The sequence below is a fragment of the Protopterus annectens genome, chromosome 2.part1, assembly GCF_019279795.1.
Source record: "Protopterus annectens isolate FY-2018-M chromosome 2.part1, PAN1.0, whole genome shotgun sequence".
Taxonomy (NCBI): Eukaryota; Metazoa; Chordata; order Ceratodontiformes; family Protopteridae; genus Protopterus; species Protopterus annectens.
In genome coordinates, this window is record NC_056729.1 from 1,561,312,626 (window position 1) to 1,561,335,436 (window position 22,811).

Genomic DNA, 22,811 nt, shown 5'->3' on the forward strand with positions numbered 1-22,811 from the left:
GCAGGATCTGACTGTTTTGCTGGGACAGTAGATGAGGTATTTGAGGTAAGGTCCAAGCTGGGCATTGAGACAAGTTCTTTAGGATTGGAAACCAGTACTGGCGGGGCCAGTCTGGGGCAATCAGTATCATTTTTGGCTTCTCCTGTCTGACCTTTAGGAGTACCTTGGGGAGGAGAGGCAGTGGGGGAAAAGGCATATACTGATAGGTTTTTCCAGCTGAAAGATAGGGCATCCACTTTCCATACTTGTCTGTGATAAGTCCTTGTGCAGAATCTTTTTAGTTGGTAGTTGTGAGGGGAGGCAAATAGATCTATGTCCGGGCATCCCCATTTCCTTGTTATCATGCTGAAGACCTGTGGATCCAGCTGCCACTCATGGGGATCCAGGAGGTTTCTGCTTAGTTCGTCTGCCAGAGTATTTTTCCTTCCTGGCAGGAATTGTGCCTGCAGATGTACTTGGTAAGTTAATGCTGTGTCCCACAAAGTCATGGCTAGTCTGCAAAGGGGGTAAGAATGTGTGCCCCCCCTGCTTGTTTATATACCACATGACTGTGGTGTTGTCTGTCTTTATCAGTAGTTGTCCCGGATGAAGTAGGTCCTTGAAGGCTGTCAGGGCATTCTGAACAGCTAGCATCTCTTTTTGATTGATGTGTAGATGCATTTGGGTTGAGGACCATGTGCCTTGAAAGCATCTTCCTGCCATGTGGGCCCCCCAGGCATAATCCGATGCATCCGTTGTTAGTGTCTGCCTGGCTGGGGGTAATGTGAATGGCTGTCCCTTGTTTTGGTGACAAGCCTTTGCCCACCATCGAAACTCCTGTTGTAGGCAGGGAATGAGAGTAATCATTGTTTCCAGGCTGTGGCAATGTTGAGTCCAAACACTTTTTAGGTACCACTGAAGTTTCCTCATATGCAGTCTTGCATATGGAATTAGTAGGATGCAGGATGCCATGAAGCCCAAAGCCTGCAGAATTTTTCTTGCAGATAAATGGGCCTTTGTTGCCAACGATTTGAAACAGGTAGTCAGTTGCCTTTGTTTGTCTGGAGTGAGATAAGCCATCTGGGCAGTTGTATTTAAACTTGCACCCAGGAATATTATCTCTTGAGAGGGTACTAGTTTTGATTTCTTTTCATTGACTGCGTACCCTAGGCATGTTAGAAGTCTTTTCACAAACGTCAGATGTTGTAGAAGAATGTCCTTGTTCTCTGCTTGAATCAGACAGTCGTCCAAGTAAGGATATATTTGTATTCCTCTTTGTCTGCAGAAGCAATTACTGGTGCCAGGCACTTTGTTAAGACCCTAGGCGCAGTAGATAAGCCAAAGGGCAGTGCAGAGAATTGGTAATGCATTAAGCCAGCCTTGAATCTGAGGTAGCTTCTACATAACTGTCTAATTGGGACATGCAGAAATGCCTCTTTTAGGTCTAGAGTCACAAGCCAAGCGTTCTTGCCCAGCATGGCAGAAACTGCTGCAAAGTCAACAGCTTGAATTTTGGTATATCCAGGAATGTGTTCAGAATAGATAGGTCCAGTATTGGTCTGCAGGCCTTGTCCTTTCTTGGTACCAAGAACAGTCTTGAGTAAAATCCTTGTCCTTGCTCTTGCTCTGGTACTTGTTGAATGACCCCCATGTCCATGAGGGATGAGACTTGTTTTTGTGCCTCTGCCCATTGATTTTTTGGCAGATCTGGCTGGCCGTTTGCCTTTGGCAGGGAATGGAAATGGAACTTGTAGCCTTGTGACACGATATTTAGAACCCACTTGTCCTGGGTTATAATGTGCCAATTCTGAGAAAAAAGTGCTTATTTTCCTCCTAAGGTGCTGCTAGGAGATAAGTGCTTGGTGTAGGCAGGGGGAAGTCATTCGGACTGTTTCCTGTATGGTTGTGATTTGTCTTCTCCAACTTTGGAGGTAAAAGCACCCCATTGCTTTGACCTGTATGAAGCTCGCGCCTGGAATCTGCCTCTAGGGCATCTGGATCTGCCCCTTTGAGGTCTGTCTGACAAAGGAAAGGACCAATTCTTTGTAGGCCAATGTCTACTAAACCTAGGTGGCTGTACTTGTAAAAAATTTTTGACAGTTTGCACAGATTTAGCTTTGTCCTCCATTTTCTTTAACACCTCTTCTGCCTTAACATCAAAGTATCATGCTGTAAAGGTGCATCTAATAATTTAACTTTGACATGATCAGGCAGATTTTGTTCCTTTAACCAAGCATGCCTCCTAATTACAGAACCCGTAACTGCGGCCCTGCAGAAGGCCTCCAAAGAATCAAAACCACATTGCAAAGTATGCTTTCCAACTTGTTCATCTGATGCAATAAATCCTGCATTTCCTTGTTTTCTGCACATTCAGAGTTTAATAACATTTTCTGTTCAAGCAATGCCTTGATATGTTGCTGATATTTGAGCATATGAAACTGACAGTTTAAGGCCCTTATAGCCAAGGTAGCAGATGTGTAAACCTTTTTTCTCCATCTATCCAGTGCCCTATAATCTCTGTCAGAGGAGGTAGGGTTTTTTGCAGCAGAAGCCTTAACTCCTTTGGGACCCTGTGAAATAGTTTCTGGGTCTGCAGCAGGGTTTTTAAAAAGGAATTTATGAGCGTTAGGAACCCTGTAATATCTGTCAGGCTTAACAAGAGCTGGAGGTAAGGAGTCAGGGGTAAGACTAGACTCCAAAAACACATCATCTACAATGTCTAACACAGGTGGAATGGCTAGTAGCCTGTGTTGAGGTAGTAAAAGGAAATCCCTGAGCCTCTTTTTAGATTCTGAAAAATCTTGGCTCTCCCAGTGGAAGTGCTCCCTCATCGTATGCAAGGTTTCCCCAAAAGAATAGTCCTCTGGAGGAGAAGCTGAAGGTATAGATTCTTCAGCGTCAGAATCCTCATAGGGGGGAAGAGAATATTCCTGATCAGAAGAGGAATCAGAAGAAATAGAAACAAAACAGTGTAAGAAACTTCTCTGTGTGGAAGATTTTCAGTCCATATATTTCTAGTTAATCACTGTATATAATCAGATCAGACAATAGTAGTAGAAGTAGCGAACGTAAACTCGTCAAGTCAAAAAGTAATAATAGAAAATATATAATTCTACAGCATTACTAGGTATTCGAAAGTAATCCAAGCAAGGCAGGTAGTCTGTTTCCAGTCGAAAATCCTTTATTAAGTACACAGACAAGCGATCCAAGTAAAACAAAAATAGAGTAATAATTTCCTCACAAGCTTTCTAAATATATATACACTTTTTATCAGGCATGGGAGTGGTTTATTGTGCTGTAAAACAAAGTGTTATTGGTACACATGTTAAATTCACATCCCTTCCCCCATCAGTGTGACATTCGAGCTGGTCCTGCCCTACCTAGTAGCTGTCATAATAATATATAGCCCTAATGTACTTTAATGGTACATCTTATTTAACCAAATTATTAAATAGATTATTAAGTCTGTGATTTTATATACAAGGCAATATACTACATGGCTGGAAATATATAAACCTTAGTTCATTTTGCGATCAAAAATTATATATAAATATATACATATACATTTTGCATGTAAAAATCAGTTTCTATTTTCATAACCTATTGTTAACAGAGATCGCTTTCTTCCTTCTAGACTTCTTCAGGTCTGTGTACAAGAACCCTAAAAACCTATATAATTGTATAATTAGTATTGTTATTACCATCATTTTGAATAAAGTTGAAAAGAAAAAAAAATCTATATGTATATATATATATATATATATATATATATATATATATATATGTATGATGATGGAAACAAAATATACACTTAAATTTCAAATGATTTAAAATGGTATTTAAAACCAATTTGTAGAAAAAAATAAAATAAAATAAAATACAGTCATGTAAACAATGTGGCAATTTTTTAAGTTCCAGTGCACTTTTAATTGAACAGTAGTAGTTTAGTCCAGGCTTTCTAAAAGAGTTTAGCTTTAATTGCCACATAAGTTCATGTTTCTCCAGAATATTCGGGATGCCTCCTTCAAGATCACCCATGTCTATGCAATCCAGGATCTGGAACTTAAAACCTGTGTGTCTTTTGGCTAGTGCGTTATTTTTACATCCAGAGCGGATTTCTGACAGATGACATGAAATCCTTCGCTTGAGTTTATTTACAGTCTTGCCCACATAGAATGCATCACATTCATTGCACTGTGCCCTGTAAATTACTTTTTTAGTGTTACAGTCGCCCCCTGCACTGGTTTTAATGATCTTCTTTAAATAAGGGCAATAAAAACTATCACCATGCTGTATAAATATACAAAATGTACAATTAGTTTCACATCTTTTAGTGCTTTTCTCACATGGTCTAGGTTAAAATTCAACAAAACTTCTAATATTCCTGGCCTTCCTATAAACAAATGATGGCGCTTCACCTAAGATGTTAATCAGAAAAGGGTTTCCCTGTGACAATGTCCCAGTTTTCTTCAATAATATTTTTGATACTGTGATAATCCAAAGTGTATGTCAGGATGCAGCTATTTTTGCATTTGTTATTCTCTGTGGAATTACTTAACATTTTTCTACTGGGGAGGCTGAGTGAAGGTGCTGCAGTCCTTTTCAGTTCTATAATGGGTTCCAGGATGTTTTTTAACATCTGACTTTCATAGCCTCTCACTAGAAAATCATTCTCTAAGTTGTTCAGGTTTCTCAAAAATGGTTCCATCTCTGTGGTAATTCGAGTTAATCTACAGCCTTGGGATTTCACTACATTATATTTGGTTTTTGTAAGATGTAGACTTTTACTGTGGAGTAATAAGTTAACCCTCGTTGGTTTTCTGAACAGATCAGTGGTGATTCTGTTATTGTTCTTGTCCTTGGAAATCTGCATATCTAAGAAAGTGGTTGAAGTACAGCTATGGGAAGAGGTAAACTTCAGGAAGGGGGTTGTTTGATTGAAGTAAGTGATGAAATCTCCAAGCTGCAAGGTATCACCTTCCCACACAATAAAGACATTGTCAATAAAACATAAATAGCATGTGATATGCTGCATGTAGTCTGGGTTGTTTAACACAAAGTCCTCCTCCCATTTGCCCACGGCTATGTTAGCTATGCTGGGAGCCATGGCAGCCCCCATTGCTATACCAGTTTTTTGTTTGTAGTGTTTGCCATTGAAAGTAAAGAAATTGAAGTCCAGTACAAGATTAATGAGCTTGCTTAACTTTTGCAGTTGTGCTGTGTACCCTGATTATGTTTCTTAAAAGACTCCATAGCTGCTGTTATACAGTAATTGTGAGGGAGCACTGTGTACAAGGATTGCACATCAATCGTTACCAAAATACTGTCAGCTTCCACTGTAATGTTTTTTATTTTCTTCAAAAAATCCATTGAATCTCTTATGTATGACTTATTCTTTTCTGCTAGAGGTTTCAGCAAGTAATCAAGGTAAATGGCTGTGGCTTCAGTAAGGGAACCTCCACTTGCTACCACCGGTCTATAAGGTGGGTCTTCTAGAACTGAAAAGGACTGAAGCACCTTCACTCAACCTCCCCAGTAGAAAAATGTTAAGTAATTCCACAGAGAATAACAAATGCAAAAATAGCTGCATCCTGACATACACTTTGGATTATCACAGTATGAAAAATATTATTGAAGAAAACTGGGACATTGTCACAGGAAAAGTACAGTTTTGTACCTACCATAAATGTAGATGTTCGAAGATCCACATTGCTGCAGTCCTTACACTTGGGTAGTCCGCTGTCCTCGGTCGGCCCGAATATCAAAGTATAAGGCTGACGTCGGTCAAGGCGCATTTGACTGACATCAGGACGTCAGGGTACAAATGCGCATGACCGACGTCATATCCTCAGTCTTTTCTTGCCCCAGATGTCAGAAGACCCTAAAAAGAAAGGTCAAAACCAAAAGACAGCAAACAAACAACCAACCATCCTAGCACTAAAAATATGTACAATATATACAATATACACCATATTGACAACCCAACCCACACAACCCTCTAACTACAGAGGGAAGGAGGGAGAAATTGGACTGCAGCAATGTGGATCTTCAACATCTACATTTATGGTAGGTACAAAACTGTACTATGTTCTTCATCTCACATTGCTGCAGTCCTTACACTTGGGTAGAATCCCAAAGCAGAGGTAAGGGAGGATGGCCAAACTATAAGGAAGCAGGAGCTGCCAAAATGCCCGGCAAAACAGCAGTGGCAAACCCAGCCCTAGATTTAGAATAAAGTGGTAGGTGATAATGCCTAGAGAAAGTATGCACTGAACTCCAAGTAGCTGCCTCCAAAATATCCTTAGTTGCTACCCCCCTCAAAAAAGCTGTCGAAGTGGCAGTAGCCCTAGTGGAATGAGGCCTAATCCCAGCAGGAATCTCCTTGCCATGATGGGAATAACAGAAAGCAATGCAAAACCCAATCCACTTAGAAATAGTTTGTTTTGACACAGGCTTGCCCTGAGAACTCAAAGCAAAAGAAACAAATAACTGCTGAGACTGCCTGAACCCTTTAGTTCTGTCCAAATAATATCGCAACTGCCTGTGTACATCTAAAGTGTGCAAAATCTTTTCCCCCTTATTTTGGGGATTTGCATAAAAAGTAGGCAAATGAATAGTTTGGTTTAAAGCCACACTAGAAACCACTTTAGGCATAAAGGAAGGATTAGTACGTAAAGATACCCTATCCTTATGGAAAATTAAGAAAGGCTCAACCGCCATAAGGGCCTGCAATTCAGAAACCCTTCTTGCAGAAGTAATGGCCAACAAAAAAGCAGTCTTCCATGACAAGTATTTCAATTCAGCAGTAGCCGCAGGCTCAAAAGGTTGTAGAGTAAGTTTCTCCAACACAAAATTGAGATCCCAAGCAGGAGTAGGAGCTCTACGTGGGGGTCTTATATTCTTTGCCCCTCTAAGGAATTGCTTGAACAAAGGATGCGAAAACAATGGTGGGTCACAATCATAGTGAGCTGAAATTGCTGCAGCATGAATCTTAATGGAAGAGAAAGACAAACCTTTGTCTAATAACTCAGTAAGATATTGAAGAGCCACACTCAAATTAGGCTCAGAAATCTCCAAATTGTTTGCTGCACTCCAAAATAAAAATCTCTTCCATTTTTCTGCATACACTTTCCTTGTACTAGGTCTTCTGGCTTCCATAATCACATTTAAAACTTGTTGAGGAAGTTGAGACCTGCTGTGTTTCAAAACAGAATATGCCAGGCTGTTAGATGAAGAGAGTGAAGCTTGACATTGAGCAGGTGACCGTCCTTCTGAGACAACAGGTGTGGAATCAAAGGTAAAGGCCATGGAGGCATCCTTACCAGACTCCTCAGTAATGGGTACCAGTGTTGCCGAGGCCAATCTGGAGCTATTAAAATCATCCTTGGCTTGTCTTGTCTGACCTTTAGGAGCACCTTTGGAAGAAGAGGCAGAGGTGGAAAGGCATACACATGAAGATTTTTCCAACTGAAAGAAAGAGCATCCACCTTCCAGGCTGTGTGATGAAACCTTTGTGCAAAACTTTGGCAGCTGGTGGTTTAGTGGAGAAGCGAACAGATCTATGTCTGGAGTTCCCCATGACACTGTCAATTTCTGAAATACATGAAGATCCAGTTTCCACTCGTGGGGATCCATGATTTGTCTGCTTAACACATCTGCTAAGGAGTTCTGTGCTCCCGGCAGAAACCTTGCCTGAAGAGTTAGTTGCAAGCTGAGCAGTCTCCCATAAAATCATTGCTTGCCTGCACAACGGGTAAGAATGTGTTCCCCCTTGTTTGTTGATGTACCACATGACAGTTGTGTTGTCTGTTAGAATCAACACCTGCCCTGGAAGAAGTAACTCCTTGAAAGCCATCAATGCAAACTGGACTGCTAACATCTCCTTCATGTTGATATGTAGATGCTGTAGTCTGGCAGGCCACTTGTCTTGTATCCACTTTCCATTTAGATGAGCTCCCCAAGCAATGTCTGAGGCATCTGTCATTAGAATCTGACTCGCCTCTGGCCGGATCACAGAGAGTCCCTTGTTTAGGTGACATTCCTGAGCCCACCACAAAAATTCCTTTTGAATGCAAGGTATTATTTGAATGACAGTGTCCAAATCCTGGCAGTGCTGTGTCCATACATTTTTGAGATACCATTGCAGCTTCCTCATATGCAGTTTGGCATTGGGAAGCACCAGAATACAAGATGCCATGAACCCTAAGGCTTGAAGGGCTGTCCTTGCAGTCAGCCCGGACTGAAGAGATAGTTGATGGAAGTAACTGGAAAGATTCTTTTGTTTGTCCGGGGTTAAAAAGGCCATCTGGGATGCTGTATTCAGTCTCACACCCAGAAAGCACATGTCTTGAGAGGGTACTAGACTGGACTTTATTTCGTTCACAGAATACCCTAGGCATCTTAGCACTGCTATCACAAATTCCAAATGCTGTAAAAGGTCTTCCTTTTCTGGAGCCAGAATCAGGCAGTCGTCCAAGTAAGGATAGATTTGAATTCCTTTTAGCCTGAAGTAAGCTATCACTGGAGCCAGAACCTTTGTGAATACTCTGGGCGCAGTAGATAATCCAAAGGGCAATGCAGAGAACTGATAATGAGAATTTCCAGCTCGAAAACGCAGATACTTCCTGCAACTTAGTCTGATAGGTACATGAAGGTAAGCTTCCTTGAGATCTAAAGTTACCATCCAGTGATCTTTGCCCAGCAGAGGTAAAAGCTGTTGTAACGTCAACATTTTGAACTTGGGAATGTCCAGATAAGTGTTGAGGATAGATAAATCCAAAATTGGTCTCCACGTGTTCCCCTTCTTGGGTACTAGGAACAGGCGAGAATAAAATCCTAGGCCCCTTTCTGGCACAGGAACTGGCTGAATGGCCCCTATTTGGAGTAACAGAGAAATTTGCTTGTGAACCTCTTTTCTTTGTAGAGGAGGAATGTCTGGCATGCCTTTGAAAGGAGGCAAGGTATGGAAATAAAACCTGTAACCGTGGTGAATGATATCCAAAACCCACCTGTCTTGGGTAATTAAATCCCAATTTTCTTTGAAAAGAGCCAACCTTCCTCCCAAAGGTGCTGCCAGGCGAGAATGTACTGGCAGCTGAAAAGGTAGGTCATTGGGTCTGTTTACGAAAGGACTGACCCCTGCCCTCACCAGAAGTCTGAGCAGGTGAACTCCCTGTTCTAGGCCTAAAAGAACCTTGAGCTCTGCCCCTACCACGTCTAGACCTACCCCTAGACTGGGAATCATAAGCAGGATAAGTCCATCCCTTAGTAGGCCAATTTCTACTAAACTTCGGAGGCTGCACCTGCAAAAAATCTTTAACAGTTTGCATAGACTTAGCCTTGTCCTCCATTTTCTTTAAAACTGCTTCCACAGGCGAACCAAACAACACATCAGACTGTAAAGGAGCATCCAAAATCCTTGTTTTAACATGCTCAGCTAAATTCTGATCCCTCAACCAGGCGTGCCTGAAGAACAGAACCAGTGGCAGCCACCCTCGAGGAGGCCTGCACAGCATCAAAACCACACTGCAAGGAATGCTTACCCACTTGTTCAGACACATGAACTAAATCCTGCAACTCTTTACACTCAATACCTTCTGCCAGAGCATCCACCTTAGACTTCAATTGTGAAAGGAGATAATTCTGATATTTTAACATGTGAAACTGACAATTCAACGCCCTCATGGCTAAAGTGGAAGAAGTATACACTTTCTTTCCCCATCTATCCAAAGCCCTTGCCTCTTTATCAGGAGGAACAGGATTTTTAACAACAGAAGCCTTCACACCTTTAGGCCCCTGAGAGACAGTTTCCGGTCTGCCCTAGGAATCTTAAAAGATACTTATGAGCTTCAGGCACCCTATAGTACCTATCCGGTTTAACTGGGGCAGGAGGCAAAGAATCAGGATTTAGGAAGCCTCTGCAAAACATCTTCCACCACATTCAGAACAGGAGGTATAGCTAAAGGCCTATGCTGAGGTAAAACAAGAATTCCCTAAGCCTCTTCCTGGAATCAGAGAAATCTTGACCTTCCCATTTAAAATGCTCCCTCATGGAATGCAGAGTCTCTGAAAATGAAAAATCCTCAGGAGGAGAAGCTGAAGGAGTAGAATCATCCACATCAGAATCAGAATAAGGAGGATACTCCTGCAAGTCTTCAGCCAAAGACTCAGAAGCCTCCGAACATTGCTCAAAACTCTCAAACTCAGGTTCCACCCTAGGCCTCTTATCAGGAGGGGGCATAGAACCTCTAATCATAGTAATCAAATCCTCTGCCATTTTTAGCATATGTTTCTTAGGCAAAGACCCTGAAACACTCGGAGAAACCCCACTGAAGCTAAACTAGGCCTGCCTCTTAAAGAAGCCTTGGAAACAGAAGGAGGCCCTAACCACCTTAGGAAGAGAGGGAAGAACAGCAACCTGAGAACCCCCTTCAGCCTGGCCTACTTCCTGAGAGGACACATCCTGTAACAGTAAAGTCTCCCTGAGACTCCAAAGAAACTCCTGGCAGAACCTCCGGATCCACTGAGCCTCTAAAGGACCGACGTCCGGGACTGTCGGTTCTTCCACTCTAGGCTTTGCTGCTTTGTCCTTGCGCTTTTGGCGAAGGCGCCGGAGCATCCGACGGCATTTTATAATTACAACGCTTCCCAAAACTAACCTGGCACAGTCTAACCTTCTCTTAATAGTGCGCTTGTTAAATCTAGCACAAGAGCGCATCCAACAACGCCGTGCTCAGGCCCTAAACAAGGTATACACAAAGTATGGTAGTCCCTATGAGGTATCTGTTTCCCACAAGAAATACAGTTATTCACTTTTTCTGACATCCGGTTAAATACTGAGGCAAGAAAAACCAAAATATTCCCAACGGGTACTTAGCCAACTTTGATTCGGTCTGAAACTCTGACTTCAGAAACTTTCAGAACGCCAACCTGCACTCGCAAAACTGCTTCTGCATCGGACCATGCGGCAAAAAAGACTGAGGATATGACGTCGGTCATGCGCATTAGTACCCTGACGTACTGACGTCAGTCTAATGCGCCTTGACCGACGTCAGCCATATACTTTGGTATTCGGGCCGACTGGACAGCGGACTACCCAATAGTTAGGACTGCAGCAATGTGGAATGAAGAACATCATCCCTTTTCTGATTAACATCTTAGGTGAAGCCCCATCATTTGTTTATAGGAAGGCCAGGAATATTAGACGTTTTGTTGAATTTAAACCTAGACCATGTGAGAAAAGCACTAAAAGATGTGAAACTAATTGTACATTTTGTATATTTATACAGCAAGGTGATAGTTTTTATTGCCCTTATTTAAAGAAGATCATTAAAACCAGTGCAGGGGGCGACTGTAACACTAAAAAGTAATTTACACGGCACAGTGCAATGAATGTGATGCATTCTATGTGGGCAAGACTGTAAATAAACTCAAGCGAAGGATTTCATGTCATCTGTCAGAAATCCGCTCTGGATGTAAAAATAATGCACTAGCCAAACACCTTTCTCTTCATAAAAGACACACAGGTTTTAAGTTCCAGATCCTGGATTGCATAGACATGGGTGATCTTGAAGGAGACATCCCGAATATTCTGGAGAAACATGAACTTATGTGGCAATTAAAGCTAAACTCTTTTAGAAAGCCTGGACTAAACTACTACTGTTCAATTAAAAGTGCACTGGAACTTAGAAAATTGCCACATGGTTTACATGACTATATTTTATTTTATTTTTTTTCTACAAATTGGTTTTAAATACCATTTTAAATCATTTGAAATTTAAGTGTATATTTTGTTTCCATCATCATACATATATATATATATATATTTTTTCTTTTCAACTTTATTCAAAATGATGGTAATAACAATACTAACTAATTATACAATTATATAGGTTTTTAGGGTTCTTGTACACAGACCTGAAGAAGTCTAGAAGGATGAAAGCGATCTTTGTTAGCAATAGGTTATGAAAATAGAAACTGATTTTTACATGCAAAATGTATATGTATATATTTATATATAATTTTTGATCGCAAAATGAACTAAGGTTTATATATTTCCAGCCATGTAGTATATTGCCTTGTATATAAAATCACAGACTTAATAATCTACTTAATAATTTGGTTAAATAAGATGTACCATTAAAATACATTGGGGCTATATATTATTATGACAGCTACTAGGTAGGGCAGGACCAGCTCGAATGTTACACTGATGGGGGAAGGGATGTGAATTTAACATGTGTACCAATAACACTTTGTTTTACAGCACAATAAACCACTCCCATGCCTGATAAAAAGTATATATATATTTAGAATTAGAAAGCTTATGAGGAAATTATTACTCTATTTTTGTTTTACTTGGATCGCTTGTCTGTGTACTTAATAAAGGATTTTCGACTGGAAACAGACTGCCTGCCTTGCTTGGATTACTTTCGAATACTTAGTAATGCTGTAGAATTATATATTTTCTATTATTACTTTTTGACTTGACGAGTTTACGTTCGCTACTTCTACTACTATTGTCTGATCTGATTATATACAGTGATTAACTAGAAATATATGGACTGAAAATCTTCCACACAGAGAAGTTTCTTACACTGTTTTGTTTTTAGACCCACTACACTTTAGTGGGTTGTTTTGAGAGTTCGGGGATACAACGGAGATTACTTGTTTTTAGAAGAAATAGAAACCTGATCTGAAGATTCATAGTCAGTATCTTGCCTAGGCCTCTTATCAGGAGGGGGATGGGAACCCCTGATCAAGGTAATTAAGTCTTCGGCCATTTTGAGCATCTGTGTTTTGGGCATGGAGGCCTGTCCATGTGGCTCTTGAGTTTGTTTCTTTGCTTTAGAAGGTGCTTTAGCCTTTGAAGCTGAGATTGGTTTAATGTAAAGATGTTTAGGTCTGAATACGCCCTCAGCAGCCGGTGCCTGCTCAGCGGCTCTGGACCCATCTGAAGGGAATAGTATCCAAGGCTCCAATACCCTGAGTTTCCAGCAGCATGGCCGACTCCACGTGGGAGTCGGTAGCGGCCTGTAACTCTAAAGTAGCAGGCGTCAGGGCCTGTGAAAGCGCCTCAATGAGAACTGGCGAACAGGTGACTGGCTTAGGAGAAGCTTCTTCGTCGGTTTTGGGCCTCGGTTGTCTCTCTCAATTTCTTTGCATTTTTTGTGAACTCCGGTAGTCGGATGGCTATCCAATGACATTTCTGAATAATTAAACCTGCGTCCAAAATAGTTTAAAGCAAAATCATACTGACGCTTAATAGTGTGTTGGTTAAATCTAGCACAAAACCGACAACAAGAAACATTGTGATCAGGGCCTAGGCAAGGAATACAGTAAGAATGAAAGTCCTTATGAGGTATTTGCTTTCCACAAGAAATACAATTATTTACTTTTTCTGACATTGGTCTGGAGCAAGTAAAAAGTTTCCCCAATGGGGTACTTAGCTTTATTGAAGACTTCGGATCTGAAACTCGAACACGAAAATCTCAGGAGTCGGCCGAATGGCATTTGCGAACTGCTTCTGCTTCGGGCACTGCACGGCAAGAAAGACTAAAGAAAATGGCGTCGGCCGCATCTTTTATACCCCTGACTACCTGATTTCAGGGAAGGGGTGACAGCAGCCAATGCAGGACCCAGGACTTTGGAATTCAGGCCGACTGAGGACAACCTGCCCACAGGATTACCCAAATGTAATGACTGCAACAGTGAAACACGAAGAACATCATAAATTTACACCTGGGATCACTTCTATGGCCCTGCTGGACAGAGGCTCAGGAATCTAATCTAAAAGGGAGGTGAAAGCCAACACATTCTGGCTAGGCTTATAAATGCCCTACAGCAGATAGCCTAGTACCTACCTATGAACCTATTGTAATAGGCCACTCTAAAGTAAGCCTTGACTGTTCGTCATACTACCATTGGATAATAATATTGCACAGTACTAACTGGACACCCTTTTAAGGGCCTTTGAGTAGCTGATATTTATTAGCTGGTGGTGGCAGTAATTACTACCGTATAGTCTGGGTTAAGGGGCACAGCTGGAAAATCTGTGTCAGCCTTTCCCAGGAGGGTCTGTGTGGTTGTGTAACCTCTTCTCAAAGTGTGTGTGTGTGTGTGGTGTGTCAGCTACCTGGGCAGGGACACAAAGCACTGGTTGGGCAGAGAGGGTACTGGAGGTTAGCTTGCCAGCTTGGCTGAGATCTGGACCTTATAGCTGTGCCAGTGGGGAGTCTTATTTTGGACCTGGAGAGCAAGGGAGCAACCAGCCCCAGACAGACTGTGATCCCTGTGTGCACTTAAGGGAAATTGTACTTTACTGTGTGTATTAGTTATCCTTTCCTCTTCTACGAGACAACCTCCCTGGTGTTAGTGGCGAGGATTGCTGGGCCAGGGCACGGTCATCACATACCCCATGACAACCTGCTAGGCTCGCCTGTTCAGAGACTTCTATCTAGACAAACCAGAACAACCTTGCCTATAAGTTCTAGTTTGTTGGTGTCTAATGCTAAAAACACCAGAGCAATCAAAGCCCAACTCTTTAAGAAGCATTCCTTTCAGAAATCCAGCTATGATAAACCGAGCAAATTTATTCATCTGTTAAAAGAGCAGACAGTGAGGATGCAAACAGCAATGGCTTTGATTAAATTGGTCAAGTGAGGCATATGTGCAGAGCCAAAATCCTACTTAGTGGAATCTGAGGGTATAGAATACAGGGGAAACCGCAGGCATCTTCTTCCAGTGTCTGAAGCGATACCGCAGCATCATACCTGTGATACAGACTCTAGATCGCAGAGCAACTAAGACAATGTTCATACTGAAGAACATGTCTCTGTACCCATTCCTGTTCCTAATGATATGCCAGATATCCCCAGAGTTGAACATTCCTTAAAGACAGTCCCGGTTGCTAGATCCAGTTTTGATTTTTATGTTACACGATCAGGTCGTATTTTTACACCTAGAGTGAAATATACAGCAACCTAGACATGATTGTTTTATGCGTGTTTAATTTGGTATGATTACACATCAAAGAATTAGTTCTGTATAACTGCACATTAAAAGTACAGTTTTGTACCTACCATAAATGTAGATGTTCGAAGATCCACATTGCTGCAGTCCTTACATATGGGGGTAGTCCGCTGTCCTCGGTCGGCCCGAATACCAAAGTAAAAGGCTGACGTCGGTCATGGGTGCTCAGATCTGACATCAGAGCGTCAGGGTATAAAAGCACATGACCGACGTCATATCCTCAGTCTTTTCTTGCCCCAGATGTCAGAAGGCCCTAAAAAGAAAGGCCACAGCCCAAAAACAGGATACCTCCCCAAAAACATGCCCAACAACAACCATCACCCAAACCATATAACCATGTCAAACTACAGAGGGGAAGGAGGGAGGGTAAATTGGACTGCAGCAATGTGGATCTTCGAACATCTACATTTATGGTAGGTACAAAACTGTACTATGTTCTTCATCTCACATTGCTGCAGTCCTTACATATGGGTAGAATCCCAAAGCAGAGGTAAAGGGAGGATGGCAAAATCATAAAGCATTAGGGGCTGCTAAAATGCCCTGTAATATTGCAGTGGCAAATCCAGCCCGAGACTTAGAATAAAGAGGAAGGTGGTAATGCTTGGAAAAAGTATGTACTGAACTCCAAGTGGCTGCTTCCAAAATATCTTATCCCCCTTAGAAAGGCAGTAGAAGTGGCAGTAGCTCTAGTAGAATGAGGTCTGATTCCAGCCGGAATCTCCTTACCATGATGGGAATAACAGAAAGAAATACAAAACCCAATCCATTTAGAAATAGTTTGTTTTGAAACAGGTTTTCCCTGAGAACCCAAAGCAAAAGAAACAAACAACTGCTGAGACTGCCTGAACCCCTTGGTTCTGCTCAAATAATAACGTAATTGCCTGTGAATATCCAAAGTATGCAAAATCTTCTCCCCTTTATTTTGGGGGTTTGCATAAAAGTAGGCAAATGAATAGTTTGGTTCAAGGCCACACTAGAAACCACTTTAGGCATAAAGGAAGGATTAGTACGCAAAGATACCCTATCCTTATGAAAAATCAGGAAAGGTTCCACTGCCATAAGGGCCTGTAATTCAGAAACCCTTCTTGCAGAGGTAATGGCCAACAAAAAGCAGTCTTCCATGATAAATACTTTAACTCGGCAGTAGCTGCAGGCTCAAAAGGTTGTAGAGTAAGTTTTTCCAACACAAAATTGAGATCCCAAGCAGGAGTAGGAGCTCTACGTGGGGGTCTTATGTTCCTTGCCCCTCTAAGAAATTGCTTAAACAAAGGATGGGAAAATAAAGGAGGGTCACAGTCATAGTGAGCAGAAATGGCTGCAGCATGAACCTTTATCGAGGAGAAAGACAAACCCTTGTCCAATAACTCAGTAAGATATTGAAGAGAAACACTTAAATCAGGTTTGGAAACATCAAAGTCCTTCGCTTTGCTCCAAAGAAAAATCTCCTCCATTTATCAGCGTAAACTTTCCTTGTACTAGGCCTTCTGGCCTCCAAAATAACATTCAAAACTTGTTGTGGAAGCTGAGACCCTCCAGGGTCTAAAACAGAATATGCCAGGCTGTGAGATGCAGAGACTGAATCTTGACATTGAGGAAGTGATTGCCCTCCTGAGACAAAAGATGCGGAATCAAAGGCAGAGGCCATGGAGGCTCCCGTACTAAACTCCTCAGTAGTGGGTACCAGTGCTGTCGAGGCCAATCCGGAGCTATCAGAATCATGGATGGCTTGTCTTTTCTGGCCTTCAAGAGTACCTTGGGAATGAGGGGCAGAGGTGGAAAGGCATAGACATGAAGATTGCTCCAACGGAATGATAGAGCATCCACCTTCCAAGCTGTGGGATGAAACATTTTTGTGCAAAACTTTGGCAACTGGTAATTTAGTGGAGAAGCGAACAGATCTATGTCTGGAGTCCCCCATAACACTGTCAACTTTTGAAATACATGAGGATCCAGTTTCCACTCGTGAGGATCCACTATTTGTCTGCTCAACACATCTGCTAAGGAGTTCTGTGCTCCTGGTAGAAACCTTGCCTGAAGATTGAGGTGTAAACTGAGAGCAGTCTCCCACAAAATCATCGCCTGCCTGCAAAGAGGGTACGGATGGGTTCCCCCTTGCTTTTTGATGTACCACATGACAGTAGTGTTGTCTGTTTGAATCAACACCTGCCCTGGTTGAAGTAAATCCTTGAAAGCCATCAATGCAAACTGAACTGCTAATATCTCCTTCAAGTTGATATGCAAATGTTGAAGTCTGACAGGCCACGTGTCTTGCACCCATTTTCCATTGAGGTGTGCTCCCCAGGCCTTGTCCGAGGCATCTGTCGTTAGAATCTGACTCGCCTCTGGTCGGGTCACAGAGAGTCCCTTGTTTAGGTGACATTCCTGAGCCCACCACAAAAATTCCTTCTGAATGCAAGGTATTATCTGAATGACAGTGTCTAGATCTTGGCAGTGTTGTGTCCATACATTTTGAGATACCATTGAAGCTTCCTCATATGCAGTTTGGCATTGGGAAGCACCAGAATACAAGATGCCATGAACCCCAAGGCTTGAAGGACTGTCCTTGCAGTCAGCCTGGACTGTAGAGACATTTGATGGAAATAAAGAGAAAGGCTTCTTTGTTTGTCCGGGGTCAAAAAAGCCATCTGGGAAGCTGTATTCAGTCTCACACCCAGAAAGCACATGTCCTGAGAGGGTACTAGACTGGACTTTGTTTCATTCACAGAATACCCTAGGCATCTTAACACTACCATCACATACTGTAGATGATGAAGAAGTTTGTCCTTGTCTTGTGCAATAATCAGGCAATCGTCCAAATAAGGATAAATCTGTATTCCTCTTAACCTGAAAAAGGCTATCACTGGAGCCAGAAACTTCGTGAACACTCTGGGCGCAGTAGATAAGCCAAAGGGCAATGCAGAGAACTGATAATGTAAATTTCCAGCCCGAAAACGCAGGTACCTCCTGCAACTGGGCCTGAAAGGAACATGAAGATAAGCCTCTTTGAGATCCAGAGTTACCATCCAGTGATCTTTTCCCAACAGAGGTAAAAGCTGTTGTAACGTCAGCATTTTGAACTTTGGAATGTCCAGATAAGTGTTGAGGATAGATAAATCCAAAATTGGTCTCCACGTGTTCCCTTTCTTTGGTACTAGAAACAGGCGAGAATAAAATCCTAGGCCCACTTCTGACAGCGGAACTGGCTGTATAGCTCCTATTTGAAGAAGTAAAGAAATCTGCTTGTAAGCCTCTATCCTTTGCCGAGGAGGAACGTCTGGCATGCCTTTGAAAGGAGGCAGTGTATGGAAATAGAACTTGTAGCCTCGGTTTATAATGTCTAATACCCATTTGTCCTGGGTGACTAAAAGCCAGTTTTGCTTGAAAAGTGCTAACTTTCCTCCCAAAGGAGCTGCCAGGCAGGAAGAATCTGGCAGCTGAAAATGCAGGTCATTGGGCCTGTTTACGAAAGGACTGGCCCCTGCCCTCACCTGCAGATTGTGCAGGCGAACTCCAAGTTCTAGGCCTAAATGTACTGTGAGCTCTGCCCCTGCCACGTCTAGATCTACCCCTAGACTGAGAATCAGAAGAAGGGTACGTCCTCCCCTTAGCAGGCCAATTTCTACTAAACTTTGGAGGTTGCACCTGCAAAAAATCTTTAACAGTCTGCATAGACTTAGCCTTGTCTTCCATTTTCTTCAAAACCGACTCCACACGGGGACCAAACAAAACTTCAGACTGTAAAGGGCATCCAGAATTCTAGTTTTAACATGCTCGGACAAATTCTGATCCTTAAGCCAGGCGTGCCTACGAAGAACTGAACCAGTGGCAGCCACCCTAGAAGAGGCCTGTACAGCATCAAAACCACACTGCAAAGAATGCTTACCCACCTGTTCAGAGACATGTACTAAATCCTGCAATTCTTCACACTCTATGCCCTCTGCCAAAGCATCCACTTTAGATTTTAGCTGAGAAAGGAGGAAATTCTGATACTTCAACATATGAAACTGGCAATTCAAAGCCCTCATTGCTAAAGTAGAAGAGGTATACACCTTCTTACCCCATCTATCCAAAGCCCTAGCTTCCTTATCTAGAGGAACCGGATTCTTTACAAAAGAGGCTCTAACACCCTTAGGCCCCTGACTAATAGTTTCTGGGTCCGCCCTAGGACTCTTAAACAGATATTTATGAGCCTCAGGCACCCTGTAATACCTGTCCGGTTTGACTGGCGCAGGAGGCAAAGAATCTGGATTAAGGGAAGCCTCCGAGAAAACATCTTGAACAACATCCAAAACAGGAGGTATAGCCAAGGGCCTATGCTGTGGTAAAAACAAGAATTCCCTAAGCCTCTTCCGTGAATCAGAGAAATCCTGTCCTTCCCACTTAAAATGCTCCCTCATGGAATGCAGAGTTTCTGAAAATGAAAAATCCTCTGGAGGAGAAGCAGGAGGAGTGGAATCCTCTGCATCAGAGTCCGAATAAGGGAGAAAATCTTGAATATCTTCAGCAGAAGACTCTGAGTCATCTGAGGCCTGATCCAAACTTTCCAACTCTGGCTCCACCCTGGGCCTCTTATCAGGAGGGGGCATAGAACCTCTAATTAAAGTAATCAAATCTTCTGCCATTTTAAGCATGTGCTTTTTAGGCACAGACCCTGAAGTACCTGGAGTGACACCAGAGGAAGGCAAAACAGATCTGCCCTTAGAAGAAGCCTTAGAAGTAGTAGCAGAAGGCCTAACCACCTTAGGCATAGAAGGGAGAACAGTAACCTGAGAGGCCCCTTCAGCTTGACCTGACTCCTGTGAGGCCACATCCTGCAAAATCAAAGTTTCCCCCTGAGACTCAACAGAAACTTCAGAAACCGCAGCCGGATCCACCTGTTCCACTGTAGCTTCTACAGGACCGGCGTCCGAAAGGGACGAAACATCCTGTCTAGGTTTTAAAGATTTGTCTTTGCGCTTCTTCGTGGAAGCGGGCGTCGGAGGATCCGACGGCATATTATAATTACATCGCTTACCAAAGACTAACCTAGCGCAATCTAACCTTCGTTTTATGGTGCGCTTATTAAACCTAGCACAAAACCGACACCCTACTACGTCGTGCTCAGGTCCCAAACAAGGAATGCAAAGAGAATGATAATCCCTATGCGGTATCTGTTTCCCACAAGAAATACAATTATTCACTTTTTCTGACATCCGGAATTAACTGAGGCAAGAAAAAACAAAAATATTCCCCAACGGGGTACTTAGCCCAACTTGGTTTCGGTCTGAAACTCAGAATACGAAAATTTCAGAACGCCGAACGGCACTCGCAACGCTGCTTCTGCATCGGACCATGCGGCAAAAAAGACTGGGGATATGACGTCGGTCATGCGCTTTTATACCCTGACGCTCTGATGTCAGATCTGGGCGCCCATGACCGACGTCAGCCTTATACTTTGGTATTCGGGCCGACCGAGGACAGCGGACTACCCCCATATGTAAGGACTGCAGCAATGTGAGATGAAGAACATAGATCATTTCTGTATAATTGCATGTCATTGAATACTGTAATTTGGTATATGATCTATTTCTCAAACAGGGAGAATGAAGAACAGAGCATGTGTGCATAACTTTAAGAAGCATTTCCAGATGTAGGCACGTGAATATAAATAGTGAGCACATGCAGGCAGCAGTGCCATTTTGAGAAAACGGCCAGAGTGTTAACATGTATGAGTGTAGTAGTCAGTCTGTGTATAAGTTTATTTAAGTTTAAGTTACTAAGCCTCAGTTCTGATGTGTTTGTGTGTAATAAAAATGCTTGAACTGAACTCACAAATGTTTGTCTGTTTTATCCTGACCGGACAAGCGACAGTTATTTACATCAAAAATAAATATATTTCAAGGCTGGTCAAAGAGAACAATGCAGCTGAGCTGCTTCATGTTCAAATCGCCATAGGCAAAATCCAGTACCCCTTCTTTGCAAGCCATAGGTTGCCCTCTATGACTCAAGAAACCCATACCATGTATTTAAAAACACTAACTATCCATCCCAATACCATATGCATAGATGACTTTAATTACCTCACAATTAACTGGGAATTCTATACAACACCAAACGTACATGCACAGAGATTACTGGATTTTGTAAATACAAACTCCGTGGACCAGACAGTCAAAACACCAAGCAGGGGATGCAACCATTATGGATCTGGTCCTCACTAATATAGGAGAGTGCTGCACACCCCCTACTGTAATGCCTTCCCTGTTAAGGTTAGACCACAAAATGGTGTCTGAAATAAAAATAAAACCTGGACCCCCAGCTAAATCTGGAATAATGAGGAACTGTTCTAAGGTTAACCTCCTGTTATTAACTGAGAACCTGGCAAATTTTCAAGCCCCCATAAACCCTGAGAACATTGCTGCCTATGCAAAACTTTGACAGAAACCCTTTACAAGCATGTTAACAGCTGCATAGAGGCAGCTGTAAAGTACAGTTTTGTACCTACCATAAATGTAGATGTTCGAGTGCTCATACAGCTGCAGTCATTACATATGGGTTATCCTGCCGTCAGGCGGGTCCTCGGTCGGCCGAATTCCAAAGTCTAGGTCCGGCGTCGGTTGTCGTCGCTTCTTCCCTGACGTCAGTGCGGCAGGGGTATAAAAGAGGCAGCCGACGCCATTTTCTTCAGTTTTACTTGCCCCAGATGTCAGGTGCCCCCAGAAGGAAGGCAAAACATAATATTATGCAAACATGCAATGTAGATAAATCAAAAACAGTAGTTGCAAGCAAATACACCATAAAAGAATACCCCAAATAGGTTGTATGAAAAAGGTGTTTGTCATTAGGCCTGTCCTAAGAAGGGATGGAGGGAGGGTAACCTGGACTGCAGCTGTATGAGCACTCGAACATCTACATTTATGCTAGGTACAAAACTGTACTATGTCGTGCATACAGCTGCAGTCATTACAGATGGGTAGAATCCCAAAGCTAAGTAAGGGTGGTAGGCACTAAGTGGAACTAGGAGGGGCTAGAATGCCCTGCAGGACTGCTGTGGCAAAGCCCGCTCTAGATTTTGAGTATAGTGGAAGGTGGTAGTGCTGGGAGAAAGTGTGCACTGAACTCCAAGTAGCTGCTTCCAAAATGTCCTTGGTAGGGACCCCCCTGAGGAAAGCTGCAGAGGTAGCTGTAGCCCTGGTGGAGTGGGATCTGATGTATACAGGCACAGATTTTCCATGAAATGAATAACAAAAGCGTATGCAGTGGGCTATCCATTTTGAAATTGTCTGTTTGGAAATAGCCTTTCCTTGAGCACCTGTAGCATAGGACACAAAGAGCTGCTCAGATTTCCTGAATGACTTTGTTCTGTCCAAGTAATAACGAAGTTGTCCGTGAATGTCCAAGGAATGTAGTAGTCTCTCCCCTTTGTTCTGTGGAATTGGATAAAAGGTAGGTAAATGAATAGTCTGATTCAAAGCTACACTGGTTACTACCTTTGGCATAAAGGTAGGGTTGGTTCGTAAGGAAACTCTGTCCTGATGGAAAATGATGAATGGTTGCACAGCCATGAGGGCCTGTAGCTCCGAAACCCTGCGTGCTGAGGTAATAGCCAGAAGGAAAGCTGTTTTCCACGACAAGTATTGTAGCTCTGTTGAAGAAGCCGGCTCAAAGGGAGGCAGGGTCAGCTTTTCCAACACGAAGTTGAGGTCCCAAGCTGGGACTGGTGGTTTCCGTGGGGGTTTTATATTTTTTGCCCCTCTGAGGAACTGCCTTAATAGAGGATGTGAGAATAAAGGAGGATCTGTATTGTATTGTGCAGAAATGGC

The 22,811-nt window shown here is 42.6% G+C and overlaps 1 protein-coding gene across 1 annotated transcript in view; it reads right to left on the bottom strand.

Annotated features, from left to right (window-relative positions):
- PRKCZ (protein kinase C zeta) overlaps positions 1-22,811 on the bottom strand; it is a 4,411,399-nt gene that overhangs the window by 4,207,352 nt on the left and 181,236 nt on the right. The window lies entirely within an intron of this gene.